The following is a 23,300-nucleotide window of genomic DNA, read 5'->3' on the forward strand; positions in this document are numbered from 1 at the left end:
GAGTCGAGATGTACTTTGCCGATCTTAGTTTATCTAGAATGCCGTTCATGTTCGGCAGCGGATATGCATCCTTCTTGGACACGCTATTAACTTTCCGGAAATCTAAACAAAATCGATATTTCTCATTAGGTTTCTTAACCATGACTATCGGATTGGACCACTCACTAAAGGAAGGTTCAATAATCCCAGCCTCCAACATCTTATCCACTTCATCGCGAATAGCCTCCTGAACTTTAGGCGAAACTAAATAACACCGTTGTTTAATCGGCCTCTGTGAACCAACGTCAATACTATGTTCCGTGAGACAGGTGACACCGGGGTTTTCGACAGCTATCGGTATCTTATTCTCCAAAAATGACTCCAAACGTTCATTCTGCAAAGGTGTCAACTCGGGGAGTCCACAGCATACTTGCGCTTCCTGGTTCGGCAACTCAAACGGATATCTTACGGCAGGACTATCTCTAAAATTCTATTCCGATAGCTCATAATCAACCACCACGCAAAATTTTCGCAAAAAATCCATGCCGACCAAATACGAAACGGTCAAGTCCGGCAGCAAACAAGCCGAAATGGTACGAATCCGATCCCTTAGTCGAAACGATAGATCGACCTCTTCGCGCGCTCTCGCTATCTGCCCGTTCGCGGTGCGAATCCGAGTAACTCGTTGGCGAGTAGGCAGATTTAATTTTCGAACGATCTGAATGGCCTCAGCTCCAAGGATCGTACGAGTCGATCCCGAATCGACGAGCGCCCTTAAAGGTTCTTTATTAACGGCAACTATAAGATAATGCAATGGTGGTAGCTCTAAAGAATCGGTGGGATCGACCATGTTCGAAGACAAGACTATCTCGCGCGTGGAGTTCGCGACGCGGGCCTCCCCTTCATTATTCAGAGTCGCAGCGGCCCTCCCTAATGACTCTCGGCTTCGTTTCCCGAGCACGAAGGGCAAGTTTTCACGGTGACATTTACCTTGCCGCAACGGTAGCAGTATTGGCGACGTGATTCCGAGCATTCACGCGCTATATGGCCGGTCTTTTCACAATTCCAGCACTTCACCTTTCGGTTGGACGACACCGAGGTGCTAGGAGTTGGGGTGGAGGTATCTGCGGTCGCGGCAGCAGGAGGCGCAACGGCAACGGTCGCCGATGCAGCTCGGGTCTCGGTCGCCCCTTTCTGGGCTCGCTTGTCGTTCTCTTTCTTCTTCGTGGCCTGCACGTCAGCTATTCCGGCGGCAGCCACGGCAGTCGGGCCTTTCGCGGTCTTTCGCGGAGGACGATACGCTAAATCAGGAAAAATAGACTGATCCGGAGTCGGCGGAGGGCGATACTGCGTTAAAGCGTCGTAGCTACGTTCAACACGCGTAGCCGCATATTCTAGCGAGGCGAAATCATAAATATTACAGCGGTGAACCGAGATCTGTAAGCGCGGCAGCATATTACGATGGGCGTAATTTAACTGTTCCTCTAAACTTCACGGAGGACTCAATCTATCAAAAAGAGCGCGAATACAGGTTAAATAATCCGCGATAAGTTCGTGTTCGCCCTGTGTACGCCGCATGATCTCGTCTCGTAAGGCGAATTTGAAGTCAGGATTCCCGAATCTTTCACGCCATGCAGTCTCAAAATCTCGCCATGTCCTCCACCGATTACGTTCACCACGGTACCAATACAGCGCGATGTCCGATAAAAAGAACGGAATGCATTTAAAAATTTCTTCGTCGCTGACCGTTATCAACGCGCGGCCCTCCTCGATACGTGTTAGAAACGTCTCCGCGTCGCTACCTCTCGCGCCGGAAAATTGCAAGTTCCACTGACGCATGACATGATAAACGTCCATGGCGGAAGACGTCGATCTCGGAGTGGCTCGGTTATCCATGGACTGCGGGGGTAGCTCTATCCGCGGGGGTCGTACACGCAACCGAGAGCGATCCCCTTCTGTCGCCCCTTCGGCAGCTACGGACCGCTCGTCTCTATCATTGGGCCTTCTGGGCGCCCCTTCCGGCTGTTCGAACGCTTCCAGATCGACTCCGGTGGGTGTCCGCGGCGTCTCCCATCCCAGTAGGGTACAGTTCTCATGCTTGATTAATCGAGCCCTTAACGCGGTACCCTCACTACTCTGACCCCGCCGCTCCAACTCCGCCCTAAGCTGGTCCACCGACAGCGCGTGAACCCATTCCGTTTCGTTCCTATTTTCTACGCTCATCGCGACCACTCGACCTCGAAATAAAATTCAAAATTGTTCGTTATCTCACGACAACTACACGAGTCGAAAATATAACGTATTTTGATCGACGAAGGCTGTGGTTCCCCGAGGACGCAAATATTTATGATATGCTGCGAAAGCTTTATTCGAGAGATTCCTGAGAGAAGCTAACAATGATAATCGATGATCGTTAAATCCGAAAATAATAGGCGATCACTCCGAACGGTAACAAAAAAAAAGAATATAAACACTCGCGCGAAGACAAACGACTCTGGCGTTCCGTAAACTCCGAGCAGCAATCCTTACTAATATAATTTTTCCCCAATGATTTCCTCTTACAAAATCACACCGAAATTCCACAAACGTTTTCCCCAAATATAATTGCCATAGCAATGCGCTTAATAATACAATAACACAGTATCTCCTGAAAGAAGCAGGATTAATTCGTAAATATATCTTAAAGAAATAGTAGCGATATTCAAGGCATCACAAAACAAAAAAAAATAATAGCACATCGATGAAATTTTTATCGCAAGAAGAAAAGAAAAAAATAACAGGCAGCAACTAGTGTGCCAACATATAAAAGAGTGGCGAGGGTACGCAAGCATATGTTGGGAGTAAAAAAAAAAAAAAATTCTCAAAAGTAAAGGTACTCGTAAATATCTCCTGTCGATCCTAATTGCAACAATAAAAGAAAAGATTTCAATTCGAATATTAAGATAATTCGGCAAAGCTCCAAAAAAGAGAAAAGAAAAAAAATTATTAAATTACATGAAATAAATCTTTAAAAGGTTCGACAGTATTTCAAAAAGAATTAAAGATTTCAATTTGGTTAATTTCTTTTTTCTCTTCTATTAATTACTATACTCGCCTCGTCATGAGGCAGCAAGAAAAAAAAAATTTTTATGTTAACGAAAGAAATCTATTAAATCAATCTAATCATATTTTAGAAGTCTCTAGCGAAAAGAACAAACAATAGCTCGAATTACTCTCACGTTCTCAATTCTCGACACAACCGGCAGTTATTTTCAAAATCTTATTTGCTTGCGACCTTCAAATACAAGAGAAGTACATGTTCAAATATATCAGACACAAAGAAATATCACAACATTCGAAATTCAATATATCACAGTTGACCTTGTTATTCTCGAGTTCCTTCTTCCTTGTGTCAACGAATCATTAGCGAAAAATTTTAAATCATGAGATGCCCTGTTTTTAGTGGGCCCCACGTTGGGCGCCAATTTGTGACCGTTATTTTATTAAGGGCTGATGATTTTACTTGGCCGGTGTTTTTGGCCCACGGCACACCTTCGGCGCGATCTTCTTATATAACAAAAAAAAAAACGTTTCTCTCCAAAAGAATGTATGGGCGCCAGGTGCGGTAGTCCGCACCGCTCTAATAAAATTTACCGTATCGGCCGTACACAAAAAAAAAATGCAAAGTTCTCAGAGAAACCGCGACGGACGCTCGACTAGCCCCGTCTCGAAATTGGCAGAGGGGCGGTCCGATTAATAATTCACAAGGAAGGATCGAGAATACAAGGTGGCTGCAAATAAGACATAATATTATAATAACAAGAATTAATATATTTAACATATGAATAAATTTCCACGGCAGACAGATTCGCGGGGATGTAGAACGATTTTACAATATTGATTATTAGATTATCAGCCGGCAGCGACGGGCCGGCATTCGAATGCGATCACCGCGGTATCACATGTCACGCGGCAGAGAGAAAAAGCGTACAAGAAAAGTCCCGGAATTCCGCGCTAAACGAGACTTGTTAGAGTTTCGGCAGCTACGAATCCCCAAATAACTTTTAATAATGAACCCCGCGGTGTCGGCTCCTTTAGTGGCGTCCGTCTGTAGCCATAAAAATAAATGATCAATTATAGCAATGGATCTACTTGCCGCATACGCGGTTAACAGAATCGATTATAGAGGCGAGTCGATTATACAGATCTGCGGCGTTAAGGAAAGAGTTGAACGACTACGAATTTATATAATATAAACGATGACATCCAGACGCGAACAATGAGACACGATGAGAAGGTACCGAACGATTCGAGTCTCGGAAATCTACAAGTCGACGCCGCGACGCAGTTGACGGGTATCGAATATCACAATCGCCTTTGTGCGCGAGTTCGTCGAATCGAAAGTTTAGCGGACAAAGATTTTCACAAATTCACAATAATCGTAACAAGAAAGACAATTAGTTTGACTGTCGGCGCATACTCGGGAGAGAGGGCACTTAATTTTACTTGAGCTCGAACAAGATATGTCGGCCGGCCGCCATACGTTAACGCGCAATTACCGAAAGCATGAATTCGTCTCACGAAAAGAATTTTTAACGGCAGCAATTCGGCAGCGATCCTGTTCGAGCTACGACTACCTGATAATCTATAATAAACGGCCTCGTGGGTCGACGCTCGCCTCACCGATGACTCCGTGAGGTCCTCGGTGCTCTCGGCATCCGCTTCGAAAATCGGTGTTATTGGGCCGTCGTACTCTTCGCCGGTCCGCCGAACAGTGACGAGCGGAAGGCCCGTCGGATTCATGCCGGCAAGTTAATGTATAATTAGGCCACTTGTGGCGCTTCCGCTACCCTCAGGATCGTCACGCGTCTCAATTAATCCTGCGGCCTTCAGACCCGTATTCGCGCCTGCCGCAACCCTGTCCCTTCTCAGATTTTTCTTTGGTCCTCCAGTTGAAGCCCGGGGTGAGGGGTTTTTCCGGTAGCCGCTCGCCGTGACTGTTATGGTTCTTCGGTAGCGCTGAATTCGGTCGCAACGGCTCCGTTTTCGGGGTTCCGGAGTTCGATCTTATTTATTGGTCGACCTTCCCCGATTGTTCCTCGTACCTGCTGAGTATATGGGAGGTTTACAGGGGCGGCAGCGAAATCTTAAATTGATGTTACAATTTATGAGAGTAGAGAGGGATACTTAGCTCGGCGTTCTCCTTCCAGTCGGTGCCTCCGCTCGTCCCGTATCTCTTGGCCTGATATTCCGCGCTGGGTCGAGTCACCGGGTGAGAGCCCGCTAGCGTCCCCCATTACAGTAGTGCCTTATCTTAATATTATTACCGCAAAAAAAAATACAAATCTTTACGCAAGGGAGGCGAGTCTATTCCCGCCTCCAAGATCCGCTCTCTCTCCCTAAATCAGGGGAGAACGAGGGTCCAAAAATTCTTCCCGGTCAGATCTCGCGATCCTTGTGACGGGCCGCCAGGCGTCACGTCACAATATATATATAAAAATAATAAAATATATATATAATATATATATGAAGGAGAGTGAATCCGTAGGGCTGCCCAAGTGCTTGAGTATTTTCCTAGAAATAAACAGATAGACCACCCGAGCACTTGAGTTAGGTATAAACAGATAGGTCGCCCGAGCATTTTTCGGTCCGCGATACGAGTAGTCTCTGTGTCGTTGCGAGAGCGCGAAGACGTACGTTAGACGAGCGTATCTCTTTGTTCGTATTAATCCTGTATTCCAACGAATAAATAACAGTCATTTGCCTTAAAAAGTATTCTATTCCATTTTACATCCTTACACCAAAATATCCTACAATTTGGGGGCTCAGCCGGGATGATAACGGATAATAACGGGATAATAACGGTGCATAACGGGATAATAACGAGTCAATGGAATATTTGAACATTTAATCGGGCATTTTCGAGAAGTTTCCGCGAGCAGTGTTGTGAGTTGTGCGAAAGAGAGGGAGACAAAGGACGAGAGATCTTCGAATAGTGTGCGAGAGAGTTTCGAACAAGAATATTCGAGCATTCGATCGTCTTCAAGAAGGTTCTGCAGTGTGTCCGCGGGATATCGCGTTGTATTGTGTGGAAGAGAGAGATATAGAGGACGAGAAAGTGTTCGAGTAGTGTAGAGATGAGAGATCTGAATAAACTCACGGTAGCTGCCTTAAAAGAGTTGCTGTCAGCGCGTGGTTTGTCCAGTTTCGGCACGAAAACCGAATTAATCTCGCGCATAATGGAAGCTGATCCATCGGGAGCGTGGTTGGACGATAGACGAGAAGATGATGAAGATGTCGGGGATTCTTTACAAGGAGCTGGCACGTCAAATGCGCAGCTAACGATTAATCCACAGCAACGAGAGATCGATTTATATAGAAGAGAGAGAGAGTTGTTAGAGCGTGAGTTAGCATTGGCACGTCTTGAAATAGAAGCAATGCGACGAGGAGTATATACCGAGCCAGTTGCAGAAGACGAAAGTCGACAACAATCGACGCATAGCATTGCTGCCGCGAACAACAATGTTTTGGCCGGTCAGCCGCGAGCAAATATTACGGCAATAGCGGATTTGCTCAGTAATTTCAGCGGTCAATCTAGTGATTATGAGATTTGGGAAAAGCTAGTCAAGCTACTCAAAGCGACATATAAATTGGAAGACGATACTGCGAAAATACTTGTGGGCATGCGGCTTAAAGGAAAAGCACTCGAGTGGCTACATTCCAAACCGGAATACATTGCGATGACATTTGATCGTCTTCTGGACGAGCTGAGAGCTATGTTTCATCGTCGACAGAGCAAGGTGGTAATTCGGAAAAAATTTGAAGAACGTATGTGGAAGAAAGACGAGACTTTCCACGAATATTTCCATGAGAAAATCATTATGGGCAACCGAGTACCGATCGACGACAGCGAGATACTTGAGTACGTGATTGAAGGCATTCCAGACGAGGCACTTCAAAACCAGGCGCGTATACAACGATTTACGACAACAGATAGATTGCTAGAAGCATTTGAGAAGGTAACTCTTCGAGACCGAGCAGGCACACCAGGATCATCGACATCGAACAAACGAAATGGTAATCAAAATAAAGGCGAGCGAAAAGAGACTGTTAACGGTGGAGGAAACAAAAAGCATTCGACTAAAGTTGTACGTTGTTTTAATTGCGGCGAGCGCGATCATGTAAGTGCAAGCTGTCTGACAAAAGAGCGAGGCGCTAAATGCTTTAAATGTGGCGAGCGTGGGCATATCGCGTTGAAATGCTCCGAGAAGACGAACGCGAATAAAGAAAGTTGCGCGGTGACGGGGGTTTCGCCTTGTAAATATTTTAAAAATGTTCTGCTTAACGGTTGCGAGATTGAGGCGGTGATAGATTCAGCAAGCGATGTTACCTTAATTCGCGCGGATGAACATGTTAAGCTTGGATCTCCTCGATTAAGTTTAGGCGAAATATATTTCGACGGCGTGGGTTCGAGCAATAATGTGACGTTAGGAGGGTTTCAAACAGAAATCATTGTAGACGGGCATTCATATCCGATTTGTGTACATGTAGTTTCAAATAATCTGCTCCGGTATAAGCTATTGATAGGAACGAGCTTTTTAAACATGACTATTGTTAATCTTAAAGGCGTCGAAGAAGTAACTATTAGTCCGTTATCGGAAGCGACGTATGCAGACGCGGGATGCGAAGATAGCGTACCCGAGGTATTAAAGATTGACGTAGCTAACAACGAGGTGCATCGAGCGGATCTCATAGACGTTTCGCACGTTAAAAATTCCGATCAACGTTTAGCGATAGAAAATCTCGTAAGTAATTACAGGCCGAATAAGACGCGTGAGCCGGACATAACGATGAAACTTGTACTTAAAGATGAAGAACCCGTATATCAATCCGCGAGACGTTTATTCGCATCTGAAAAAGAGATAGTTAATACGCAGATTGATCAATGGATTACGGATGGAATTGTTCAGCCATCTACCTCTGACTATGCTAGTCCAGTGGTACTCCTTCGAAAAAAAGATGACTCTTATAGATTATGCGTTGACTATCGGATGGTGAATAAGAAAATTGTTAAAGATAGATATCCGTTGCTGTTGATCGAGGACCAGTTAGATTTATTGCAGGACGCTCGTGTCTTTAGTACACTCGACCTCAAAAATGGATTTTTCCATGTGCGGATGGACAAGTCGAGTCAAAAATATACTGCGTTTATTGTACCGGACGGTCATTACGAATTCTTGCGAGTTCCTTTCGGTCTTTGCAATTCGCCGGCAGCATTTCAGCGATTCGTTAACACGATATTTAGAGATCTTATACGAGAAAAAATAGTTTTAGCTTATATGGATGACTTAATTGTTCCGTCTGACGACATTGAGAGCGGCATAAAGAATCTTAAAAAAGTTTTAGCGACAGCTAGTGAAGCAGGTCTTATAATTAATTGGAAAAAATGTTGCTTCATGCAAACTACAGTCGAGTTTTTGGGCCACGTAATTAGCAACGGTTGCGTCCGTCCTTCAGATCGTAAAACAGAAGCGGTTCGGCGATTTCCGAATCTTACGAATGCCAAGCAAGTACAGAGTTTTCTTGGGTTAAGTGGGTACTTTCGTAAATTTATCCCTGGGTATTCTACTATTGCGCGACCCTTGACGAATTTGCTGCGAGCAAACACTAAATTTTATTTTGGAGAGGCTGAGAAAAATGCGTTCGTGCGGCTTAAAAATATAATGAGTGAAAAACCGGTGTTATATTTGTATCGAAGTGGAGCGGAGACGGAGTTGCACACGGATGCTTCTGCGCTAGGGTACGGTGCGATTTTACTGCAACGAAGTAGTGAAGATCAGAACTTTCACCCCGTTTATTACTCTAGCGGTAAAACTACTCCTGCGGAGTCGAAATATGCTAGTTACGAACTGGAAGTTTTAGCGATAATAAAGGCGTTGAAGAAGTTTCGCGTTTACTTATTAGGTATCGCTTTTACGATTGTTACTGATTGTCGCACGTTCGCTCTCACTATGAATAAGAAAGATCTTTGCGTGCGTGTTGCTCGATGGGCGTTACTTTTGGAGGAGTTTAATTATTGTATAGAGCATCGGCCAGGGAAAAGAATGATACACGTCGACGCACTCAGTCGGAATCCACTTCCGGTCTGCTTTGTGATCGATGAGTCGGAAGCTGGTTTGACGGCTCGTTTGCGAAAGGCTCAAGAGGAGGACGACAGCGTGAGAAAGCTCCGAGATCTAATAATGCAGAACAAAACGAAAGATTACATAATACGAGGTGATCTAGTTTATAGAGAATCCGGCGGTGATGTCCAACTTGTAGTACCGAAGAGAATGTAGACACAGCTCATACGACGAGCTCACGAGCGCGGACATTTTTCAGCTGGAAAGACTGAAGCCCTTGTGCGTACTGATTACTGGATCCCGAATTTGCGACAACGAGTTGAAAAGGTTATACGAAATTGCGTTGCATGCATTCTGGCGGAGAGAAAACATGGAAAACAAGAAGGCTTGTTAAATCCGATCGAGAAAGGAATTGTTCCTTTAGATACGTTGCATATCGACCACTTAGGACCTCTACCCTCTACTAAGAAGTCATATCAATATATATTTGCTGTGATTGACGCTTTTTCAAAATTCACATGGCTGTATGCTACTAGATCTACAGGCACAGCTGAAGTTATTGTACGCCTTAAAAAACAAGCTGCAATTTTCTGCAATCCACGACGGATTATTTCCGACAGAGGTACAGCATTCACGTCGAATGAATTTAGAGAGTATTGTCGTGACGAAAATATAGAGCATTCTTTAATAACGACGGGAGTTCCCAGAGCTAACGGACAAGTTGAGCGCCTCAACCGGACGCTCATACCATTATTGACAAAATTAGCTGCACCAAAATCTGATGAATGGTATAAATATTTGGATGCTGCTCAGCAATGTCTAAACGCAACTATACATCGAAGCATCGGCATGTCGCCGTTCAAACTTCTTTTGGGAATACGTCCACGGCTTAAAGATTTTCCAGATATCAAAGAGTGGCTCGAAAAGGAATGGGTTGAGTCATTCCAAGACAAGCGTGACGAACTGCGAGCCCAAGCGAGCGAGAATATAGCAAAAATCCAGCGTGAGAATAAACACACTTATAACAAGAAAAGGCGACAGGCTTCAAGTTATCGTGAAGGAGATTTGGTCGCCATCAAACGCACTCAACAAGGTCCGAGATTAAAGGTCGCTCACAAATATCTTGGCCCTTACGAGATCATTCGAGTTCTGCGTAATCAACGATTTGTGGTACAGAGAGTCGGCGATGGAGAAAGTCCCCAACGAACGTCAACATCAGCCGACAATATAAAGCTGGGTCAACACTAATTCATCGGAAAGTGAAGACAGTGATGACGGAGACATTCGGGACGAATGTATGAGCAGGACGGCCGAGTGAAGGAGAGTGAATCCGTAGGGCTGCCCAAGTGCTTGAGTATTTTCCTAGAAATAAACAAATAGACCACCCGAGCACTTGAGTTAGGTATAAACAGATAGGTCGCCCGAGCATTTTTCGGTCCGCGATACGAGTAGTCTCTGTGTCGTTGCGAGAGCGCGATGACGTACGTTAGACGAGCGTATCTCTTTGTTCGTATTAATCCTGTATTCCAACGAATAAATAACAGTCATTTGCCTTAAAAAGTATTCTATTCCATTTTACATCCTTACACCAAAATATCCTACATATATATATATATATATATATATATATATATATATATTGCGACGTCTTTTTATTTTTAATTTTTCGATCCTCCTCGGGTGTTGGAGAGGAGGATGTTAATGGTGAGCGAAAACGCCGTCAAAAAAAAGACACAAGGTGGATAGAGATACTCGCGCTCGGAGGAACTAAGATGGAGGGCGTTCTCGCGCGCGCCGCGGCGAAGCGAAGGCCGTCTCGAAATCTCGAAGATGGGCGCCAGATACGGTCTTCCACGTATCAGTTCGCAAAATCGTCAGAATAACGCGAAGAACGTTAGCCTGTTTCGCCACGGGCCGACCAGCTCACCTAACGGTAGAGGGGCAGGGTCCGTTGAAAAGGATCTAGAATTATTTTATGCGAAGCTGTCGGTGATTACGAAAATTGACGAACACAACGGAATTTAACACACGAGAAACGAACACTCAAATAAATTACGCGAATTTAATATAAAAGAGAATGTAACAAATTTATTTAAATAAAAGAAATATAATAGAAAAGAATATAAAGGGAAAGAAATAACAAGTTCTAGAAAGAAATAGTAATAATGACATAAATTAGCGAGACTGAGTTAACGAAATATAACTGAGTTTAACATAAATGCGAAAATTTGAAATAACGTACAACAGATCGACAGCGGTGATAACAATAGCAATACGAAATCGAGATCATAAGAAAGATATTTATCGTCCTCTAGGCCCGTTTTTATGGCCGGACTTTGCGAAACCGAACGGCGTTTCGAGATCGTAACGGAAATTTCGACAATCTCATTAACGACTCAATTTTACCGATCTTTATGCTTTATTCTTTCGCTCGCTCACTTAGTCGACAGCAATAAGTTCGAAAAGAGGCTTAACATTTGAGCGAGAACAATCCAGAAATCTGCGAAGACGAGAAATTGTCGCCCGCGACGAGCGCGTTCGATTCGCTCGGAATTCGATAGCCGTCGGACGTCGCTTCGCTTCTTTTCGGCGTAACGCTTTCTATCTACGCGAAATCCTCAAATTTCGACCCTTTCTCAATCTATTATGCACCGCGACACACTCGAACGTACGACAATTACCACGCAAATACCACGCAATATACTCGTATCAAGAGCGACAAGGACAGTACGACTTTTGCCACGTCGTCACACTCATACGGTCACACACTCACATATACGCTAATTGCAGACGAAAATTACCCGGAGATCGGTTGCGGGGATGTCTTACGCGGTTTCGACAACTCTTTTCGACAGCACGGATAGCGAACGCATTCCCCGCGATTTATCGCGCACGTGGTCGATATACGAGAGCCGGTCACTACGCGTTTTACGACACCCCGAATCCCGGAGAGAGACGAACGGTTCCTTATCAGCTACGGCCTACGTTACGATCATCCTTGATGCCTCGGTCGCTTGTCTCCGGTCGCCCGAAATACACGAAAATCGCGAGCTCGGTACAATGCCCGAGCGACAACGAGACACGAAAATGGCGACGGCGACAGAGCGGCCGGTCCGCGGACAGAATCGCGTACGTGGCTTACAATTAGCGATGGGCAACCTCACCGATACTTTCTCCCGTGACCAGGGGATGATCCTCGGCTCGTCCTCTCAACTTGATCTCCTCGGCGACAACGACACGCTAACGATAACGACAACGACAAAATCTCTCGAACACGACTATCTGTTGAGAGCGTCCGCACCAGAATGATTCCCTGGATCTCGCGATCCAGGGTCGATAGCGGCGTCAATTCTGCGCGCAGGGGTGCGCGGATTAGCGGCCAATAGCGCCGCGACACGCGAGGTATTACTGCGCCCCGCGACAACGCCGTATCGGGGGTCGTAACGGCCCCGATAATTTAAAAATGCTGACTTTCGGCGATCCTGTTATCCATGATCGTCCGGAGGTAGATTTTCCGTCCTCCCTCCTCTGAGGGTGGCGCCGATCCGGCCCGGTTATTTCGGCCCACAAGACAGCTGATTTCCTTCCTTTATTTGAAGGGGGCGAAATCCACCCGCGACTCTGTTCCTCCGGCGTTGTCGTATCGGCTGTCGTAATGATTCCTCTTGGACCTCTTCTGGTTTCCCTCCGGCGGGTTGCCCGACGTACAAAAATGATACAAAAAAAGAATTAATACTAGCGCGAAAAAGGATAATGGCTCGTCTCTCCGGAGATTTCGATATGGCTCTCGCAATCTTTTTCTGGCGCGGCCGCTCGGCTCGCGCCCCGTGAAGATTTTCGGGACGGATGGACGCGCCTCGGGACGGCAACGTCACACCCCCCCCCTGCCAAGAGAGACCGTATCGGCTCTAGCCACCCATCATGGCCACAAAATCGGACTTTCCGTTCGTCCTTTCGCACATGTTCGGGCGACCAAAGTCTCCGGAGCCGAGGCAGACACAAACACAAACCCACAACGGAACGAAACAAACAAAACGATAAACTATCCGAAACGAGAAGCTAAAGGATGCCGTCTCTCACTAACCGTCGCTCGCGCTGTCGTCTCTCACGGGGCCCGCGGTCCCGTTTTGCGGCTGGACCCTCCCGTTCGACATTCGCGAGCTGTTTCACTAAAGGTGGAATAAGGTGGTTCGAGTGTAAGGAAGTAAATCACAAGAATGAGAAAAGAAAGTTACCGCAACTTATTTATTTAAGCAGGTACCTACACAGCGGGGCCTCAAACCGGAGCGACAGCACGGAATAACAACAAAAAGAGAAAGAAAGAAGAGAGAAAAAAAAAAGAAAAAAAAAGGAGTCCCTCCAGCAAAGCCCGTACCCAGTCCGGGGAGGACCGCGACAACGGTCAGTAGGGCACCGGGCGGGTGCCGCTCCTGGCACGGCGATCTCGCGGGGGGGTCTGGCCCCTGGTGGCCTCTGCCTCTCCGATAAGGGCCCTGTGCCAGCCACCCTTGGCGACAATGTGGGCAGGTCCGGACGGTGTATCCCCTGGTGCCGCACCGGAAACAGTAGGCCCCCGTTATCGCGCGGGGGCACTCCCGGGCAACATGGGTCCTGGACCCACAGTTCCAGCAACCGTCTGGTGGGTTCGGGTCGTCCGGTGAAGGCGGGCCATCGGGAGGTCTCGGCCATTCCCAGGGAGCTGGGGAAGACCGTCGTGCCTGAGAGCTGTCCCAGGGTGACTCCATGATGGGAGCCTCCTGATCGTCGGTGGACGTAGAGTTCAGCTCCGGGTCCTCCTGCCCGGTCTGAACCGCGGCCTCACACGCGGCCCCGACAGCCGTCTCGGTGGCCTCATCCCGGGTATCGGCGACCACTTGAACCCCGGCCTCTCTTTGCGCCGGGAATTCGCGCACCACGGCGCCTCGGGTCGTAACGCGCCCCTCCATCATCCTGCGCAGCTCATCGGCCATCGCCGTCCAAAACCCGGGGCGCAGCTCGTCGACAGCATTTAGTACGTCGCGATATCTTTCGCGAAATTCTCGCGACATTCTTAGTGGGTTAAATGCCTGGGGGGGTTAGGTGGAACATTATATGGTTTGAGATCTTTAATGTGTACCTTGCCTAGTATTCTATTCGAACTATCTTTTAATTCGTATACTACCGGCGACAACACTCTCGCGATAGTAAACGGACCGTGATATTTAGTCGCTAATTTAGCCGAAATATTCTGAGCGGCTGACGACAACACGTGCTGCTTTAGAACTTGCTCGCCAATCGCAAAACGATGATCTCGTCTTCGCAAATTATAATAATGTGCCTGTTTATTATGCGCGGCCTCTAAGTTCTCTACTACCCAATCTCGCAAAGCCTGAATCCTTTCCATGCGCTCTTTCCAAGTCTCGGAATTCGCTTCCGCGACTTCGACAGCTGACTCGTGTCTCCCACGCACGGTGTTAACCGGCTGGGGTTCCCTACCGAAATTTAAGAACGCCGGAGTAGCCTGTAAGGAGGTATGGTACGCCGTGTTGTATGCGAATCTGAACTCAGCCAAGTGAATATCCCATTCGCGATGATCGTTTTTGAGAAACGCCGTAATCATAGTTTTGAGTACCCTATTGACGCGTTCTACCGGATTTGCCTGAGGATGATACGGAGGTACGGTAGTGTGAACGATGCCATACTCTTCCGCGAATGCCTGTAATTCGCGATTGATGAATTCCGTGCCGTTGTCCGTCAACAGTATCCGCGGCGCGCCCCAACGGTTAACGACTAATTCATTTAAAAGCTCGCGAATCTTTTTGCCCGTTGCTTTCCGGAGCGGGCTACATTCAATCCATTTGGTGAATAGGTCTTAGATTACCAGAATATACGCATTACCGTTTTTGCTCGACGGAAAAGGACCCATAATATCCGCCGCTACTACCGTCCACGGAGTTTCGACAGCTCGGCGTCCCATTAAACCCATCGGCACATTCTGTTCCACCTTTGTCCTCTGACAAACGTCACAATGTCTGACATAATCCGCTACCCCACGAAACATACGCGGCCAGAAATACCGAGTCGCTACTCGCTGATATGTTTTCTCGACTCCTAAGTGACCTGATTGTGGAACATCGTGAGCCTCCCTAATAACGTTCGCGCGCTTCTTTAGGAAGTACTAGTTTCCATTGCTCGAGATCGTCGACAACTTGAGAAACGACAGCGTTCGGCTTTCGAAAATACAGCTGATCGTTTTCGATTTTCCAACCCGAATTCTTACGCGGATTAGTTTCCACGTCTCGAACGCGTGCATCATACCAAGCGTCTCCGGTAATCGCAACAGCGCATAATTCATCGGTAGTCTCATACATGCGCGACAACGCGTCTGGAACATGATGTAACGCTCCTTTCCGGTGTTCGATCGCGTAGTCATATTCCAACAATTCGAGAGCCCATCGCGCTAATCGACCTGTGGGGTTCTTTAAATTATGTAACCAGCGTAAGCTGCTATGGTCCGTGATGACTTTAAAAGTATACCCCTCGAGATACGGTCTAAACTTTTTAATCGACCAAACGACAGCCAAACATTCCTGCTCGGTCGTAGAGTATTTCTTTTCGGCCTCCGACAGCGCTCTACTAGCGAACGCGATGACGTGTTCTACGCCTTCCGTTTCTTGGGTCAATACCGCTCCCAAACCGACCGAACTCGCATCCGTTTGTAAAACAAACGGCAATTCAAAATTCGGACACGACAGCGTAGGCGGTGACGTGATGCACGATTTAATAGAATCAAACGCAGCTTTTTGCTCATCCCCCCACTCCCAAGAGAAACCCTTCCGGAGGAGACGAGTTAGCGGTTCTAAGCGCGTCGCACACTGCGGTATAAATCGGCGATACCAAGACGCCATCCCTATAAATCGTCGCAATTGCTTTAAGTTTTTCGGTGGCGGATATTCGACAATCGGCGCGGTTTTATCAGGGTCAACCTTGAGCCCCTCCTGTTGTATCAGGAACCCAAGATATTTCACTTGTGACCGACAGAATTTACTCTTCTCAGGATTTATTGTAAGGCCTGCCTCTCTTATCCGATCTAGTACGCGTTTCAACCAACTCAAATGTTCTTCAAAAGTACGGGTTACGACAACGATATCATCTAAATAAGCGAAAGCATGCGGTTCCATTTCAGGACCTATAAGCCGATCAAGTAAACGCTGAAATGTCGCGGGGGCACCGGTGAGACCATACGGCATTCGAGTAAAATGAAACAACCCCTTCCCCGGTACCGTAAACGCCGTTAACTCGCGACTATTTCTCTCGAGCGGAATCTGAAAATAGGCCTGACTTAGATCGATAGTCGAAATATAACTAGCCGATCGTAACTTATCGAGAATTGCGTTCATATACGGTAATGGATACGCATCCTTTTTCGAAACGCTGTTTAATTTTCGAAAATCCAGACAAAATCGATAGCTTCCATTAGGTTTCTTAATCATTACGATCGGACTAGACCATTCGCTTTTAGATGGTTCTATAATCCCCGCCGCTAACATTTTATCTACTTCCGCGTAAATCGCTTCCTGAATTTTTGGCGAAACGGGATAATACCTTTGTTTAATCGGAGCATGTCCGTCGACATCAATTTTGTGCTCCGTCAAACTAGTCGCTCCCGGTTTATTCGGATCGCCTACGATATGACCCTCTAAGAATTTTCTAATCGCTGGCTTTCGCGCGACGACAACTCACTCAAACCGCAGCAAATAAGCGGATCAGATTTCGACAGCCGAGCCCGTTGTATTTTGTGAACACGGGTCGTTTCCGCGGGAAGACTAATTTCTCGCGGGCCGTCATCCGACTTTCGGTCTGCTAATTTCGCGATTTCGGACACGAAATAATTACTTGATTCACGACTAGCCGAATTCTCGATCAAATTTAAGTGAAAAATGGGGTCCACTGGCTGGTTCTCGAAACGATACACAATGGCGGGTTCATCCTCAAAATACCATTCTTGGCGTGGAAAATTGACCACCATACCAAATAGCCCCAAAAAATCAAGCCCAAGTATGCATGGTATTGCTAGTGACGGTAATGCATACGCTCTCAAAGAATTTGTCCTATCAAACAACGTAAAAGGAAGATCCACCTCCCCCCTAACGCGTGTCGTTTGGCCGGTCGCCGTAACTACTCGTCGGCCATCCGACTTTCGAAACTTTAATTTCAATTTGTCCACCAATTCGACAACGCTAGAACCTAAGAAAGTTCGAGTAGACCCACAATCCACTAGAGCGCTAATCTCGTTTCCTAATAATTTAACACGAATAAATAACATCGACGAGATGTCACGACAACCAAAAGCACTGAACGAAAATTCACGAGAACAATTAACGACACGAAAAGGGGGTTGGGTTTGAATAGGAGTCGGGTCCCCCCTATTATTCGACTCCTTTATTCTTTTCCCGAACAGTCGGGACACGTTCGTAACGTTACTTTCGCTCGACCGCAACGATAGCAATGTAGTCGCGGAGCGGCTGAACAATTTCTCGAAATATGACCTACACCCTCACAATTCCAACATTTTAATGCGGAATTTCGCGAAGCATTTGATTCTGCGGCCGTTGCCCCTGAAGACGACAAACTTGTCTGAGCGGCCTCCGTTCCGGTCGCGGCTCGAGTTGCGCGATTTTTGTTTTTCCTCTCCCTGCGAGAGGCGGATCTCGTTTCTGATTCCGCATTAGGCGTACTCAACGCGGCAAGAGTTTCCCGGCCTCGTGTAGACTGTTTCGTATTGCGCGGTGCGTGGTACGCGAGATCCGGAAACAGAGATTTCTCCGGAGTCGGGGGAGCCCGATAGCGTTGCGACAGCTGATAACTAGCCTCCACGCGAGTCGCCAAATCCTCTAAAGCGTCTAAATCTTCTACCTCATTTCGACGGATGGACTGTTGTATGCGCGGCAATAAATTTCGAAACGCGCTGCTTACTTGCTCTGATTCAGTCCACGGTGGCGACAACCGATCGAATATGGCTCGAAGACACGTCAAAAAATCAGCGACAGACTCATGTTCCCCTTGAGTTCTTCTCATAATTTCTTCGCGAAGAGCAAATTGAAAATCCGGGTCCCCGAATCGCGTTCTCCACGCATTTTTAAAAACGGTCCAATTCGACAGCCGATCGCGTTTACTACGGAACCAATGAAGTGCTATGCCCGTTAGAAAGAACGGCAAGCAACGCAAAATGTCTTCGTCGGGTACGGGAATTAACTCGCGACCTTCCTCAATTCTGAGTAAAAATGTTTCCGCGTCTTCCCCTCTTGCACCCGAGAATTTCAAATTCCACTTCCGCATGACGTTGTACGCCGTCATCGCGGAATTTCCCGCGTTTTCGCGCGAGAAATCTCGTCCCATCGAGCGCGGAGTATCGCGGGAGCCGGAAGGCGCGCGAGATCTCGCCTGATCCATCGGGCTATCAGGTCGAGCCATCGCATCCGTAGGGACTTCTAAAAGCTCCTCGTCCGACATCTTGCCCATATTAAATTTTCGATCTTTGCGCACGCGACGCAGCAAACGCGCGGTCTGAATCGAATAACTTCCTTCCGTTGAAAGTTTACGCCGCTGTAATTCCTCAAGCAATTGTTCGCGATTTAACACGAAAATCCAGTCGTCCTCTGGATCGACTTGACTCATGCGATCAAGAAAGAAAAACTCGAAACAAAATAAATAAGCTCGAACTCAACAAGACGTGGCAAGATCACCGCGATCGTAAACGTCGGTAGCTCAATAACACAAGACAAAGCCGTTATTGTCCAAACGATCGAAGGTCGACAACAAACACGTAAAGGTCGGCGAAAGAAAAGAATTTCAAACGAGAGCGTTAACGACAAACGAAACGAATATACGACAAAAGCAATCACTCGACCAAATAATTTAATTCGTATTAACTCCCCGAAACTTTTCCTTCTCAACGCGTGGCCCCACGTTGGGCGCCAAATTTTTGCGACGTCTTTTTATTTTTAATTTTTCGATCCTCCTCGGGTGTTGGAGAGGAGGATGTTAATGGGGAGCGAAAACGCCGTCAAAAAAAAGACACAAGGTGGATAGAGATACTCGCGCTCGGAGGAACTAAGATGGAGGGCGTTCTCGCGCGCGCCGCGGCGAAGCGAAGGCCGTCTCGAAATCTCGAAGATGGGCGCCAGATACGGTCTTCCACGTATCAGTTCGCAAAATCGTCAGAATAACGCGAAGAACGTTAGCCTGTTTCGCCACGGGCCGACCAGCTCACCTAACGGTAGAGGGGCAGGGTCCGTTGAAAAGGATCTAGAATTATTTTATGCGAAGCTGTCGGTGATTACGAAAATTGACGAACACAACGGAATTTAACACACACGAGAAACGAACACTCAAATAAATTACGCGAATTTAATATAAAAGAGAATGTAACAAATTTATTTAAATAAAAGAAATATAATAGAAAAGTATATAAAGGGAAAGAAATAACAAGTTCTAGAAAGAAATAGTAATAATGACATAAATTAGCGAGACTGAATTAACGAAATATAACTGAGTTTAACATAAATGCGAAAATTTGAAATAACGTACAACAGATCGACAGCGGTGATAACAATAGCAATACGAAATCGAGATCATAAGAAAGATATTTATCGTCCTCTAGGCCCGTTTTTATGGCCGGACTTTGCGAAACCGAACGGCGTTTCGAGATCGTAACGGAAATTTCGACAATCTCATTAACGACTCAATTTTACCGATCTTTATGCTTTATTCTTTCGCTCGCTCACTTAGTCAACAGCAATAAGTTCGAAAAGAGGCTTAACATTTGAGCGAGAACAATCCAGAAATCTGCGAAGACGAGAAATTGTCGCCCGCGACGAGCGCGTTCGATTCGCTCGGAATTCGATAGCCGTCGGACGTCGCTTCGCTTCTTTTCGGCGTAACGCTTTCTATCTACGCGAAATCCTCGAATTTCGACCCTTTCTCAATCTATTATGCACCGCGACACACTCGAACGTACGACAATTACCACGCAAATACCACGCAATATACTCGTATCAAAAGCGACAAGGACAGTACGACTTTTGCCACGTCGTCACACTCATACGGTCACACACTCACATATACGCTAATTGCAGACGAAAATTACCCGGAGATCGGTTGCGGGGATGTCTTACGCGGTTTCGACAACTCTTTTCGACAGCACGGATAGCGAACGCATTCCCCGCGATTTACCGCGCACGTGGTCGATATACGAGAGCCGGTCACTACGCGTTTTACGACACCCCGAATCCCGGAGAGAGACGAACGGTTCCTTATCAGCTACGGCCTACATTACGATCGTCCTTGATGCCTCGGTCGCTTGTCTCCGGTCGCCCGAAATACACGAAAATCGCGAGCTCGGTACAATGCCCGAGCGACAACGAGACACGAAAATGGCGACGGCGACAGAGCGGCCGGTCCGCGGACAGAATCGCGTACGTGGCTTACAATTAGCGATGGGCAACCTCACCGATACTTTCTCTCGTGACCAGGGGATGATCCTCGGCTCGTCCTCTCAACTTGATCTCCTCGGCGACAACGACACGCTAACGATAACGACAACGACAAAATCTCTCGAACACGACTATCTGTTGAGAGCGTCCGCACCAGAATGATTCCCTGGATCTCGCGATCCAGGGTCGATAGCGGCGTCAATTCTGCGCGCAGGGGTGCGCGGATTAGCGGCCAATAGCGCCGCGACACGCGAGGTATTACTGCGCCCCGCGACAACGCCGTATCGGGGGTCGTAACGGCCCCGATAATTTAAAAATGCTGACTTTCGGCGATCCTGTTATCCATGATCGTCCGGAGGTAGATTTTCCGTCCTCCCTCCTCTGAGGGTGGCGCCGATCCGGCCCGGTTATTTCGGCCCACAAGACAGCTGATTTCCTTCCTTTATTTGAAGGGGGCGAAATCCACCCGCGACTCTGTTCCTCCGGCGTTGTCGTATCGGCTGTCGTAATGATTCCTCTTGGACCTCTTCTGGTTTCCCTCCGGCGGGTTGCCCGACGTACAAAAATGATACAAAAAAAGAATTAATACTAGCGCGAAAAAGGATAATGGCTCGTCTCTCCGGAGATTTCGATATGGCTCTCGCAATCTTTTTCTGGCGCGGCCGCTCGGCTCGCGCCCCGTGAAGATTTTCGGGACGGATGGACGCGCCTCGGGACGGCAACGTCACACCCCCCCCCTGCCAAGAGAGACCGTATTGGCTCTAGCCACCCATCATGGCCACAAAATCGGACTTTCCGTTCGTCCTTTCGCACATGTTCGGGCGACCAAAGTCTCCGGAGCCGAGGCAGACACAAACACAAACCCACAACGGAACGAAACAAACAAAACGATAAACTATCCGAAACGAGAAGCTAAAGGATGCCGTCTCTCACTAACCGTCGCTCGCGCTGTCGTCTCTCACGGGGCCCGCGGTCCCGTTTTGCGGCTGGACCCTCCCGTTCGACATTCGCGAGCTGTTTCACTAAAGGTGGAATAAGGTGGTTCGAGTGTAAGGAAGTAAATCACAAGAATGAGAAAAGAAAGTTACCGCAACTTATTTATTTAAGCAGGTACCTACACAGCGGGGCCTCAAACCGGAGCGACAGCACGGAATAACAACAAAAAGAGAAAGAAAGAAGAGAGAAAAAAAAAAGAAAAAAAAAGGAGTCCCTCCAGCAAAGCCCGTACCCAGTCCGGGGAGGACCGCGACAACGGTCAGTAGGGCACCGGGCGGGTGCCGCTCCTGGCACGGCGATCTCGCGGGGGGGTCTGGCCCCTGGTGGCCTCTGCCTCTCCGATAAGGGCCCTGTGCCAGCCACCCTTGGCGACAATGTGGGCAGGTCCGGACGGTGTATCCCCTGGTGCCGCACCGGAAACAGTAGGCCCCCGTTATCGCGCGGGGGCACTCCCGGGCAACATGGGTCCTGGACCCACAGTTCCAGCAACCGTCTGGTGGGTTCGGGTCATATAATCACATAGAGATTATATTTTACAAGAATCGAAATGTCAGTCTTCGCTATTGGATTGCAATATTCAAAGAATTTGTAATAGAATAACAAAACATTTATCTGATTTCTTTACGTGTATTTATATCTTAAATATCTACTATTTGTGGCTGCTTTGTGATTTGTAATTTGCATAGATCACAACGTCATACCATCTGCGCCAGTGAACAATTTTTTTCTACGTTTCTTCTTTGCAATTGTCGTCTACAACGCTCTATCCGAACAATATACAATGCTTGTTGCACAGATTGTAGGTTTCTTTCTGATTCTCTTCTCCCTTGAATAACTCAACAAAAATATGAAATAAATCACAATAACAATTTCAAGTACGCACAAGTAGGTGAAACACATAGAAAAATGTAGGTCCTCTTCGATTTTAAAATATAATTTTCTTCGAAATAATCTTTCTGACATTTTGCTGTTCTTTAAACACATATTTAAAATGCGCGATTGTTTCATGATATCGAGATATATAATTCTATCAACTATTCTATTAACTAACGAAAACGACAAACGAAATCTATTTCAACATATTTCGTTCAACAGTTTTTCGATAATAAATTTAGAAATATGCAAAAAAATGCAGACATGTGAAAGTTCGTAAAGAATCCGTTGAAATAGATTTCGTTTGTCGTTTTCGTTAGTTAATAGAATAGTTGATAGAAGTATATATCTCGATATTATGAAACAATCGCACATTTTAAATATGTGTTTAAAGAACAGCAAAATGTCAGAAAGATTATTTCGAAGAAAATTATACTTTAAAATCGAAGAGGACCTACATTTTTCTATGTGTTTCACCTACTTGTGCGTACTTGAAATTGTTATTGTGATTTATTTCATATTTATATTCGTCAAAATGATCTACGTGCTAAGTAAATTCAGACCAGCCGAAATTGTAAATTTTAGAAGAAAATGCAACTGAAAAATAATTATTTTTTTTATCGAAATATGTTAGCAATAAAAGTTTATCGCTAAAAAAAAATAAAATTTTCTTCATTTTATATATCATTGAAAATGCAAACGCGCCGCAAAAAATCAATTTCAAAAATGAGGTCGATACATATGCGCGTAAGGTGAAAATATTACATTTGGAGTTCCGTAAGGCGGTGGTTGTGGGTGAGCCGGTGGTGCGTATGTAAACGGCGCTGCATAAATCGATGGTGCGTAAGTCGGTACATAAAACGATGTTGGTATTGGC

The 23,300-nt window shown here is 46.6% G+C and overlaps 1 pseudogene; it reads right to left on the reverse strand.

Moving 5' to 3' along the window:
* Positions 1 to 13,656: 13,656 nt before the first annotated feature.
* LOC145976315 (uncharacterized) lies at positions 13,657 to 14,128 on the reverse strand (annotated as a pseudogene).
* Positions 14,129 to 23,300: the final 9,172 nt, after the last annotated feature.

This window comes from Camponotus vicinus, unplaced genomic scaffold (assembly GCF_025532165.1).
Source record: "Camponotus vicinus isolate PSW18456_S1 unplaced genomic scaffold, iyCamVici1.0 SCAF_8, whole genome shotgun sequence".
Classification (NCBI taxonomy): domain Eukaryota; kingdom Metazoa; phylum Arthropoda; class Insecta; order Hymenoptera; family Formicidae; genus Camponotus; species Camponotus vicinus.